The sequence below is a fragment of the Amblyomma americanum genome, chromosome 5, assembly GCF_052857255.1.
Source record: "Amblyomma americanum isolate KBUSLIRL-KWMA chromosome 5, ASM5285725v1, whole genome shotgun sequence".
In the NCBI taxonomy this organism is placed as follows: Eukaryota; Metazoa; Arthropoda; class Arachnida; order Ixodida; family Ixodidae; genus Amblyomma; species Amblyomma americanum.
In genome coordinates, this window is record NC_135501.1 from 77,526,447 (window position 1) to 77,537,927 (window position 11,481).

The following is an 11,481-nucleotide window of genomic DNA, read 5'->3' on the forward strand; positions in this document are numbered from 1 at the left end:
CCTCTTTTTTCCTTTCTCTTTTCACTTCGCCTTTCTTTCTTCCCTTACGGCGCGGTTTGTGTGCCCACGGGGATATATGAGACAGTTGCTGCACCATTTCATTTCCGCAAAAAGCAATTTTTAAGGTATAGAAAAAATAATTTTGTAAGTATATTGATCGTTATGTCATTTGTGAAGACTGCGTGATAACCTTTTTCGACGGTTGTAGACGGTCTGCCTTAGACAATGGTCTGTTGGACGTTTTGCAGATAGGCATCTCTACATCATCTATAGACTACGTTGCCCTGCACTGCCAGGCTATATACTTATCGAATGTTAGTAGACTGTCCATAGCCTTATGCCTACTGGACCAGTAGACTTTTGTCTATAGACTGAAATCTACGTGAAGTGTACGGCCATATGTATTTCTCTAGAACCTTTCTATAGACTGTTTATAGACCTGTGTCTACTAGACTTTCAATAGTTTTGTGTATAGACTCTCCGTAGACAAAAATTGTTAGGAAGTGTCTGGTCGTAAATCTACAGTTCGTCTATAGACGGTCTGCAAACCTGTGTCGATTAGACTTTCCGTAGACACTTGTCTATAGACAAAAGTCTACAAAAGTGTATGGCAATAAATCTATAGGCTGTTTATAGACTAATCTATAGAAGTTCTTTAGTCTTTATGGAATCAGCTCTACAAGCAGTCTGTGGATTGTCTAAATAAATTTTTGTACGTGTAGGTCATGGTCAGTGTCTATATCGTTGGAATAATTCCTTGTAACGAGCGAAGTGCATGCCACATTTTTTCTGCATTACCTTCAAGTGACGCTACCTGAGGCTCAAATGAAATAGCAGATTGGAACACTTTCTTCGTAAATAACATCAGTGACTACTTTTCTTACATTTTTACTGCAAATACTCATATCACCATCATGGATTCCTGGAAGTATAGTACTTGCATTCGTAACTCTCCATCTATTATCGTTTGTAGCGAAAGCTACATTACGGCAGCTCCTTCGACTCTTCAGCATGGTCGCACTGTCGGCGTGGTGGCACCGCTCGGCGCGTCATCTGGCATGAAGTCACTACGCCATTGCTCTCGTAATGGAGCAGACGATACATGCCTCGCCAGTTGTGAGCATACGTAGTATAGGGAAAGGGGCTGTCGCAGTGTATATATATGTACATACGGTTCAGCGTAGGGTGAATCGAGCCGCAGCGTTTGTTCGGCGTCGCGTCAGCGTCCCGCCTACCGGCGTCGTCGCTCGGAGCCTGCAGCATAGGGCGACCAGTCATATCAGGATATACGAACTGGCGTCTCAAGATGGGGGTGGGGAGACATCGTTCGTAAAGCCACTCAATTATCCCCTGTCCATAGCTAATCTTTCCATTCAGCGGCGACGGAGACCTTATGCTGGGGCATGCAAGGGGAACAATAGCAAGGGCACAGAAGGGGCACTGCTGCCTTCGCAGAAACGGGCCGCGGCTTTTGGCCCCACCAGTTCCCACCTACGAGGTATTTTCGGCCCCGACGCTCAGATCTGGCCTCACCAGATATGTGAGTCTCCCAGCGTCGCCTCGCTCCAAGCGCCGAATTTTCGCCTCCGGCGACGCCAGTAGCCAACACGCCGAAGTGGCGCTCCAGAAACGTTGCCTTGCGCTTCAGCCGTTATGGAGAACGATGAGTCGGCTAGGATGAAAGAAGCCAGACTTTGGCGTCGGAAGGAAACATGGATGAGACAGCGTGCCGAAGAGACCGAAGAAGAGCGTGTCAAAAGTCTCGATAAGCGTCTTAATGACGACGCGGCTAGACGAGCGGGCTTAGCCTCCTACAGTAAATCCGCGACGGTAGAAGACGACGTGCCGAGTTTAGCGTCTATGAAGGACGCCAGACTTCAGTGTCGGAACGAAACAAGCATAGACAAAGATTACCCAAGGAAATCATCAGTAGCATTAAATTCCTTAACCACAGCGAAGCCTAAGCGTAGTCATGGCCTGTAGCTCTCGCTACTTACCGAGTTTAACCAAAGCTAAATCACAGCCAACTTTTTTGAGGTCTACGCTGCTGTCGGGAATTTGGTGACTGTTTTCGGTAGGTTCTGTGCAAGTGTAGCGAACCGTTCTTCCTTGCAAACTAGCGTGAAGATGTCCACCTTTCTCCTATCCCTCAACACAGTATGAATGCACCAATATGAAGGATCTTTCACCGGGTGATGTATATGAATTTTCTCAAAATGTTGAAAGCAGGAACCTTGTGTTTTATACAATATAATTATTTTATAGCCATTTTTATAAAAACATTCGTTGCATTTTTGAAATCGTGAGGATCCTGGCTTTATGCACATTGCGCACAAACTGTGATTATTTTGACACTAAAAGTGAGAATATGACATTTGTCAAATTCGTCCTTCACGCCCATGAATGAGCTAAACGCTACCAAAGCAGTAGAACGCTTTTTGTGGTCATGGCACGCCAAGCCAATCAATGTAGAAGACTACTTTGTAACTTGAAGGCCGGTGGTGATAGTACTAGGTGTCGCCTCACACTGCTTTTTCTTGGCTCTCCCGTGCCTCATGTGGTTCCTGGAGATTTCCACGACCTGCCGGCCTACCAGTCTCCGAGGGGTGAGAAGATGCAAAGAAGCTTGCTAGAAACAGGCTGATCGCTTTTTATATAACTGAAAAGAAGTGTTGTTTCTCATTGGCGCTTCCACACATTATTCAGCCACCACCCTCAGTAACCGGCGGGATCAGTTGAATGTTCAGGACTTCTGGCCTTTTTAAAGCGCTAGCGCTTAAAGTGGCCATTCCCCGCATTTGACCTGCATGTGTTTCTGGCAGGCTGCCCACTTGCCCACCTTTTTGTCGACAACCTGTACAGGTGGCTAAAATGTGCACCTGCAACCTTCTCGCCGGAAGAAGCATACTGCCCACCGTGGTAGGTCGCGGTTAAATTAAGGATTCACCACGAGAGTTTGATCAGGAAGCGCAAACTCGGCCTAAGAAACCCATCCGATGGCAGTACCCGCCATTGCAGGGCAGTTGCACATCGCTAAACCGCTCTACCACAGCGCCAGGAAGAGTATGAGGACTCCCAGTGATCTATCAATGTTAAGTACAGAAAGACCAATTCTGTATATGCGGACATTAACCGATTACCGCGATCCGAAGATCAATATTCGTTAACAATGGATGTGAACACGAGAAACGTTTTCTGGATGGCTAGTTGGAGATTGAAGTTGATTTTGGAACTGTGCACAAAACCACAGAGCTAAGGACACTTCACAACTACTCTTGTGTGTGTGTGTTTGTGCGTGTGTGTGTGTGTGTGTGTGTGTGTGTGTGTGTGTGTGTGTGTGTGTGTGTGTGTGTGTGTGTGTGCGTGCGGGCGGGCGTGCGCCGAACACGAGGTTCGAAGTGACAACCGAACTCTTGCTGCGCTTAATCGGAATGAGGCCTAACTAGGCGAATCAACCGCATTTTCCTCCTCCGCTGGCACCAAAGCGGTGTCATTACCTTACATGCACGTAGTCCTTCGTACATATAGGTAGCCAAAACTGTACAGCAGGCAGATCAGTACCCGTCCTCGCTTCGTTCATTCAGCCCCCACTGGTTCTACCACTACCCTATGTATGCAAATCTAATCACCTTTGCCATGGCGGCGACAGCATACCAAAGGTGAGGGGACCGATCATCCTTCCAGCCTTGCTGCTGGTAAGAGGTCTTTCTGCGAAGTTATCGCGCCTTCCTCTCGCTATCGCCCTTCCCATTCAATAGACGGCGCTAGCATCATCCGTTTGTGTCTTCAGAGATTCCTGGCTCTTTCACCCCTCTTCTTTCGTTGAGCTATACACATAGATTACCTCCCGTGTACTCAACTATCCCTGAGGCAGAAAAAAATATACTGTGTTTAAAGGACAGTGATTCCTGGTTGACCACTGGGCTAAAATGGGTGGATCTATGGTCCCAAGAAAGAGACGTTGCTCCGTTTCGTCAACAAATCTAGCACCTACATCTTCGTTTAAACAGCGCAAAGACGCAGACGTAGAAAGGACACACAAGACTCACACAGCGCTATTTGATTCGCACATGTCGCGCATAAAGTCATCTGCATATATACATGTAAATATCATGAATAAACATAGTTGAGAGTCAGCGCTATTGGTGTCTTTTTTTTTCTTTCTTCATCCGCGTCTTTCGCGCTGTTTAAACCAAGTATGTACCACCAACTAGCCCGCACATCTACTCTTGTAGCCTATATCTGTATTTTATTTCTATTCTTATACATAAGTTAATTTTATTGGAATAAAAAGTGTACGTTGAAGATGCGCCGCAAAGAAAAAAAATTAGCTGCGGAAAAATTTGCAAGAACCGACAAAGGTGTTCATGGTCACAAATTGTTTAAACATAAGCGAGGAGATTGCAGGTAGCCAGCTTTGATCGTCTCTAAGTCCCAGGTCACGTAAAAATGTTTGTGCAGGGGCCGAGATGCTACACGAATACTCCAGTGACGTCCACTGCACATTGCTAAAAAATATTGCACCAGGCGTCGAACATCCATACATGACAAATGGCAATGTGCAGCAACGGTAAAAAGAGCTGCATAAAGGGCCATTCCAGCAGGTTGTGTGCGAACGCGAGAACATCCCTCACCTCGTTCGATTCATTTATTGCTATAATGACTCTGCGGTGCAGAAAACACTCTTGAGGTGTAAACGGTAGAAAGCCATATTGTCCCTGTCTTAAAAGTCTTAAAGGAGCATCTAAACCCTTAATGGGATATGAATAGCCTCCTGTCCTTTGCCTCTTCTTACGTAAATATAAAGGTGAGCTCCATGTGCGAATCTGCTTGTATGCCAGGGATGTCTGTTCTCTAAGGTCTACAGCCCACGCACTTTTCCATGAGAAAGTTTATAAAACGATAAGGAACAAAGCTCTCAAAATGAAGTTTCTTGCTTAGAATTCTACATCTGAAGCAAAAGTGAAGCATGAACATCAATGAAAAAGCACGATATTATCTCTTTCAAAAAAATTCCAGTGCCAGTAATTCGCAACGCGGTTTACTGGTGGGTGCCTTATGCATTTTCGAAGGTGGAAAATAGAAAAGAAAGAACCGGATGTCGATAATATGTTCGAATATTAAGGGAAAGAGAGAGAAGGCCAACGACATCTTTTTTCGATTGCACCGCTCTTTGAAACGGCTGCTTTCTGCTATATGAGAAAAGAAGTCAAAGGCGAATAATCCAAAAACAAGAAATATTTTTAACACATGGACGTAAAGGATGGCAGGTACGCTTTGAGCACTCCAGAATAAAAAGCAGGTGCCTCATTTTGCAGTATCGTTTCCCATAGGATCGCAGTCTAACCAAAAAAGAGCTATAAATCTGCTTTGTGTGATATATGGCAACTGACCGAATTAAAATGTTGCATGCATAATATCTGCCAGTCCAAGATTCATAGAGATCACCAGGAGCGTACGGAACACATCTATTTCAGGAGCTGTGAAAGGAAAAGTAAGTTCTCGCTGCGAACAAATCCTAACATCCATAACTTGCTTTGGCTTACGACCGAAATGTCGAACAGCGCAATCTTACTACCAGTGTGCTTGTTTAATGAGCGTACCAATTAAGTTTGATGTCTTAAGTTTGTGCCCAATAATTTCTGTACACGAAACTCACAGGTCTATTGCTAACCGCTGGGGAGAGACCGCAATTCTTGGGGTGAAAGAACAAAACTTTGGCTGTCGCCTCCACAGGTATCCTCTCCAGCCGGCGACTAATGGTAGAACTGTCGGCATCGTTTGCCGAACACTTGGACCAAACACTTTTCTCTCCGCCTGTACACTACTTCTGCATGCAGCTTAAGAAGTGCAAGCCATGATGGCCTGTGTTAAAATCAAAGCTTCGTAACACAGGCCTTTGGCTCCGGAACCTTTAGGGGCTGGCGCTGAAGGAAGAACACAACAACCGCGGGACGCTCCGATGCTCGCGCGTGCTCTGGAAAACTAAGACTGAACGGAGGACGTTTCGTTAATTGCTCGCGACGTAGTGCCTTGAAGGACGTCCTTTACTACAGCTTACTCTTACGTGCGGCGTAGCGTATCTTCAAAGTACTTCAGACTGCTGGTTTCTCCTACGGTCCAACGACTTAGTTTTTAACTGGACGACAAAAATTTCACCCGATATGTGTTTTTCCTGAGCCATTGAGCGCAATTAATCTTTCACCGGACAGCCATTCCATTTATCGTTTTGGAATTAGGGCAAAAAAAAAAACCGATTGCTCTCCCAATACCTTATCAGAAGCGTGCTTTTTTATTCCATTCGTAGCGCTCTCGTAATGAACTCGTCTCAGCTTTTCAACTTGCTGGTCGTTCTGGTAGCGGTACTTGCTTCGATGACAGTGGTTCCGCCCGTCAACACACAAGACTGCCGGCAAAGCTCCCAAGACTGCGATGCAAAGCAGGTAAGATCCCTACAATCTGCCATCGCTATCTGATTAGGTATAACTTCCCGAGTTTGACACCTCGCCGTTGTCTCGTCCACACGCCTTCCTGCCATCCTTGCTTTATTCCAACGGAGGCATTTTTTATGACGAAGCCTCGTAAAAGACTAAGAATGAAATTGCCCCTTTTCGCACCGCTAATAACAGCAGGCGTAAACCAACAGTAGTCATAAATGATTCCGCCGAAGACGCGGCTCGGCAGAATATTTTCAGCTGAAGGTGAAGAACTAATTAACGAAACTAATCAACGACACTAATGAACGAAAACACGGCTATTGATCAGGCCCGGTGAAACAACCCTGCTCAACTCCTGTGAAATCCCGTGTTTATAGACAATGTAAGGAAAAGGAATTCAGATTTCGGAGCGGCGTAATGGCAGCTTACCGGCTCCGACCGTCGAGACAACCAGCCTTTCAGAGACCGCTTTCCTGGTTCTTCTTTTCACAAGCCAGTTTCCATACCCTGACCAGACCGCGATGTATTGCAGCCCATGTTTTCTCTTGTGACAGAGGTATACTTGGGGCATTACTCCAAAGTGCTCGAGGCACTGATGGGAACCCATTCAAGGTGTTCAGTTTCGCTGTGGCCAGTATAAACAGACTTCGAGAATCTGATGGTGTTATTGCGCTACGCGAAGGATACCCCGCGCTTACTCCAAGGTGCTCGAGTTAAAGATAGAACCCCTTTCAAAATGTTCAGTCCCAACCTGGCCTGTTTAAGGACTGTCGCAAGATCTGTTGGGGCCGCTTATAATAAACGGATTCAGAGTTTCCTTTTGGACTTATCAGAGTGTGAACCCCTGGATCTCAAAACGCACTATTAACTGAGCAGGGTATGTTGCTAAAAAAGCGGATTGGGTTCTGTCATTATGGAATGTGAAGAGCTCGAAGACGACGGACATAGACGAGAAGGACAAACAACTGCGCAGTTGTGTGTCCTTGTCGTCTACGTCCGTCGTCCGCAAGCGCTGCACACTCCATAATGACATAAGCCAATCAGCTAGCTCAGCAGGATGCCCTGATCAGTTAAAAGTGCGTTTTTAATACAGACATAGAAATTCACATCCCAAAAAGTTGCCATCCTAAAATGCACAAGGTGATATCGTCAGCATAGAGGCTGTGGTGGAGTTGCGGAACCTGCGCTAGTTGGTGTGGAAGTTTCAACATTGCAACGTTGAAGAGAAATGGTGATAGGACCGATCCCTGCGGGGTGCCCTTGTTGCCGAGGGGGAGGTCATGCGAGTGGAGACCTCCTACTTGAAAATGCGCCTTTCTACCTGAGAGAAAGTCGCGGATATAGTTGAAGGTGCGGGCTCCCACCCCGAGTTCATGAAGGTTCTCCAAGATCGCATCATGTCTGACATTGTCAAAGGCCTTTTCCAGGTCAAGTCCAAGAATTATTCTGGTGTCCCTCGTTTTTGCCTCAATAATCTGATGTTTGAGCTGAAGCATTACATCCTGCCTAGAAAGTTTTGGTCGAAATCCAATCATGGTTGGAGGGTACAGCTCGTTCTTCTCCATAAACCGGTTGAGGCGGGTATGAACTACGTGCTCCATGAGCTTACCTACACAAGACGTGAGCGAAATCGGCCTGAGGTTCTCAAGGCTGAGTGCCTTCCCTGGCTTTGGGATGAGAATGATCTCTGCCGTTTTCCATATTTGTGGGATGGAGCCCTCCGACCAGCACTTCTGCATATACTCAGTTAGTGATTGTAGCGACACTTCATCCAGGTTTCGGAGGATCTTGTTGGATACTGCATCTGGGCCAGTGGCGGATTTGCAGTTTATCCTGGCAATCTCTGCCCTAACCTCATCCACAGTAATGGGGGAGTCGAGCTGCGTGTTTTCCGGACCAGCATAATCTGGGATGGTTGGATAGGAGCATTGCCAATATATCTATCTTTAAGTTCAAGGAAAAGGTCCTCTGGTGGGCCGGCATACTCATGCACAAGCTTCTGCAGGTTCTGCCTCTAGGTGGTTCTGCTACCTGTAGGGTCAAGTAGATGACCTAGCAAGTGCCAAGTCTTAGAGACTCCCATATTGCGATCCATTTGGTTGCATATGCCATCCCAGTTTTGTTGAGCAAGTTTAGCTGCATGATCCTCGATCTCCTTGTTTATCCTAGCTATTCTTCTGCGCAGATTGCGGTTCCACCGCTGTCGTTTGAGTCGGTTCTCGAGTCCTCTCTTTGCCTCCCATAGGTGAAGAAGCCGGCTGTTTGCTATCTCCAGGTGGTCAGCCTGGGCTAACGTATGGGTGACTGCTTTGGCATCTTGACAAAGATCCTGTGCCCAGATATCTATGTCTAGTATTTCGGGGGTATCAGCTTCTCGGGCGGCTCTTTTAGCGCGGAACGTGTCCCAATCGACAAGGGTGGGGGCTCGAGCGCTACGACGTTTGGGGCCAGTTGAGGTCACTATTTCCAATATGTAGTGATCGCTGCCGAAATTTTGTTGAGTGTTTATCCATGTTGGAATGCCCGAATTTTTAGCAAAAGTCAGATCGGGAGACGTACCCCTGGAAACACTGTTCCCGCAGCGGGTGGGGACTAGTGGATCTGTAAGAAGAGTCAACCCACACTGTTGTGCGGTGAGCCACAGTTTTCTACCTTTAATGTCCTTCTGCGCGTAACTCCAAGCCGGGTGTTGGGCATTAAAGTCTCCCGTGAAAATGACGAGGTGATTGCCTGCGAGCTTCAGGGTCGCCTCAAAAAGCAGGCCAAAGCTTGCTTTCCGTAACTTTGGGCTGCTATAGATATTCAGCGCAAACAGACTGTGGTCGGGTTCCTAGGCGGAATTAATTCGACTAGCACGGGTGTGACATTTGTGACTGGGGTATCGTACTGTACTACCGTAATATTTCGCTTGACAACAGTCGTGACTCCAAGCGTTCCACCCCCCGATGAAAAGGATTGATACCCAGCTAGCTTGCTATTAGTTTGTGTCTCTTGTAGTGCGATTAAGTCCGGTCCGTCCCTATTGTTGAGGAATTGTTGGAGTACAGCTCGTTTGCGGCTAAATCCTTGGCAGTTCCACTGCCAGATGGTGTAATTGGGTTGTGGCGCCACGTTGTTGCTAGTCGGATACCGATTCAGAAGAAGCGGGTTTGCGAATTTTGTGAGGAAGAAGCCTGCTCTCTGCTTCCTGCTGCCAGCTGCCTAAGTTAATTCCTGCCGGTGTCTGCATAATTCTTCCATAATGGAAGGCAAAGTTGTCAACGCCAATGAACTCTATGAACGCCGTTGGCTCACTTGTTTTCCTTGGCTTTTGAGGAAAGGAAATGGCACAGTAACCGTCTCATATATCTCGGTGGACACCCGTACCACGCCGTAAAGGAAGGTATAAAGGAGGGAGAGAAAGAGGAAAGAGAAAACTGAAAATCGAAAGTTGTATTTTGAGGAAAGGCGCTGAGCTGCACACCTGTGGCTCGATGCTACTAGTCCGGCATGCGCACTACTCACTAGGAAGCGAGAGAGAGAAACTGCGCCGTGCGTGACGTCATTTGTGCTCAGACATACGCCGGCTCGGGTGAAACGCGGAGTTGACTAGCGTAGTAAAGCTTTTCGCTTCAAAACGCTTTTCGTTTGACTCCTGAGCTGCCAGCGCATTACCAAGAGGGTTCAGAGGAACCATTTGCCGGACTGCAGGCGCAGAAAGCATGCTTATAAAGTAGGCTAAGTGGTGCAGTATGCTTCACATCTGGGCGGACAACATATTCGTGGTGTAATGTAAGGGATAAAGGAGGGACTGAGAGAAGAGACGAAGAAAGTGGCAAATTAGTGGAAGTCTTCAGAATTATTTTGGACCACCTGGGGATCTTTAAGGTGCACTCACATCGCACGGCACAGGCACGCCTGTGCGTTTCGCCTCCATGGAAATGCGGCCACCACGGTCGGGTCCGAACCCGGGTACTTCGAATCAGTAGCCGAGCGCCCTAACCACTGAGCCACCATGGAGGGGATGGGACATTACCCTCTGTCGCGCTTTGAAGTACGTGGCGGTGGTGGCCACCTGCGGAAAATTTGTGTTGAAATTGAAAATGGTTTTGAGGAAAGAAGATAAGGCAGTAAATGTCTCACTTCTCGGCGTACACCCGAACCGCGCTGTAAGAAAAGGGAGGAAGGTGAGAGTGAAAGAAGAGAGACAAAGATGTGCCGTTGTGGACTGCTCCGGAAAATTTATATGGTTGCAGTAGCTCTGCCCCAGCGAAGTCCAGAGAGAAGCTGTTGACAGGAGGAAAGAAAAGGAAAGTGCACAGGCCTGCCCACTGGCTCAAGCCGAGCCACAATTGCTACCACGTGCAGATAGTAGGAGAGTTGAAAGATGGGATAGAAAGACAGGATAGTAAAGACGCGCTAAAGACAAGGCCGATCCCGGAGGCAGTGCAATACCGGGCCAACCGGTGGCTGGATTGAAGCACACTTAAACTCTCCGCCACGTCCAACCTACTGTGATCCTGTAATTTTCCCGGAGCCATCCACAACGACACCTCTTTGTCTCTCTTTTTTCACTCGCGCTTTCGTCCCTTTTCTTACGGCGTTGTTCGGGTGTCCATCGAGATGACAGTTACTGCCCCATCTTCTTTCCTGAAAAACCAATTCTCATGGCCCGACTCCATCGGGCCACCACACGGCAGCCGTAGTCCACCGCAACTTGCAAACCAATGGGCTCTCCTTTCGCGCCGAGAATGCCCACCGGGCTGAAGAAGTCGGTATCGCTCTCATGATGGTAGACCCCAAATGAAAAGGTTGTCATCTCAGACTTCTTTTCGCTTCCGAGAGTTGTGTCAACGGCGAGGTATATCCTCTCTAGCATTTGACATACACTCCATTAAACGCCATTAAAGACTCCGCGCCCACGCCTAGACGCATCGTGTGGGCACCGGTCCACCAGGGCCTCTGTGGTAACGAAGCTGCGATTGCGGCTGTCCGAGCGCTTATCCTCCGGGCACCTACTACCGCCTCCTCCCCAACCGATGAGCCTAGCACACCGCTTCTGCGA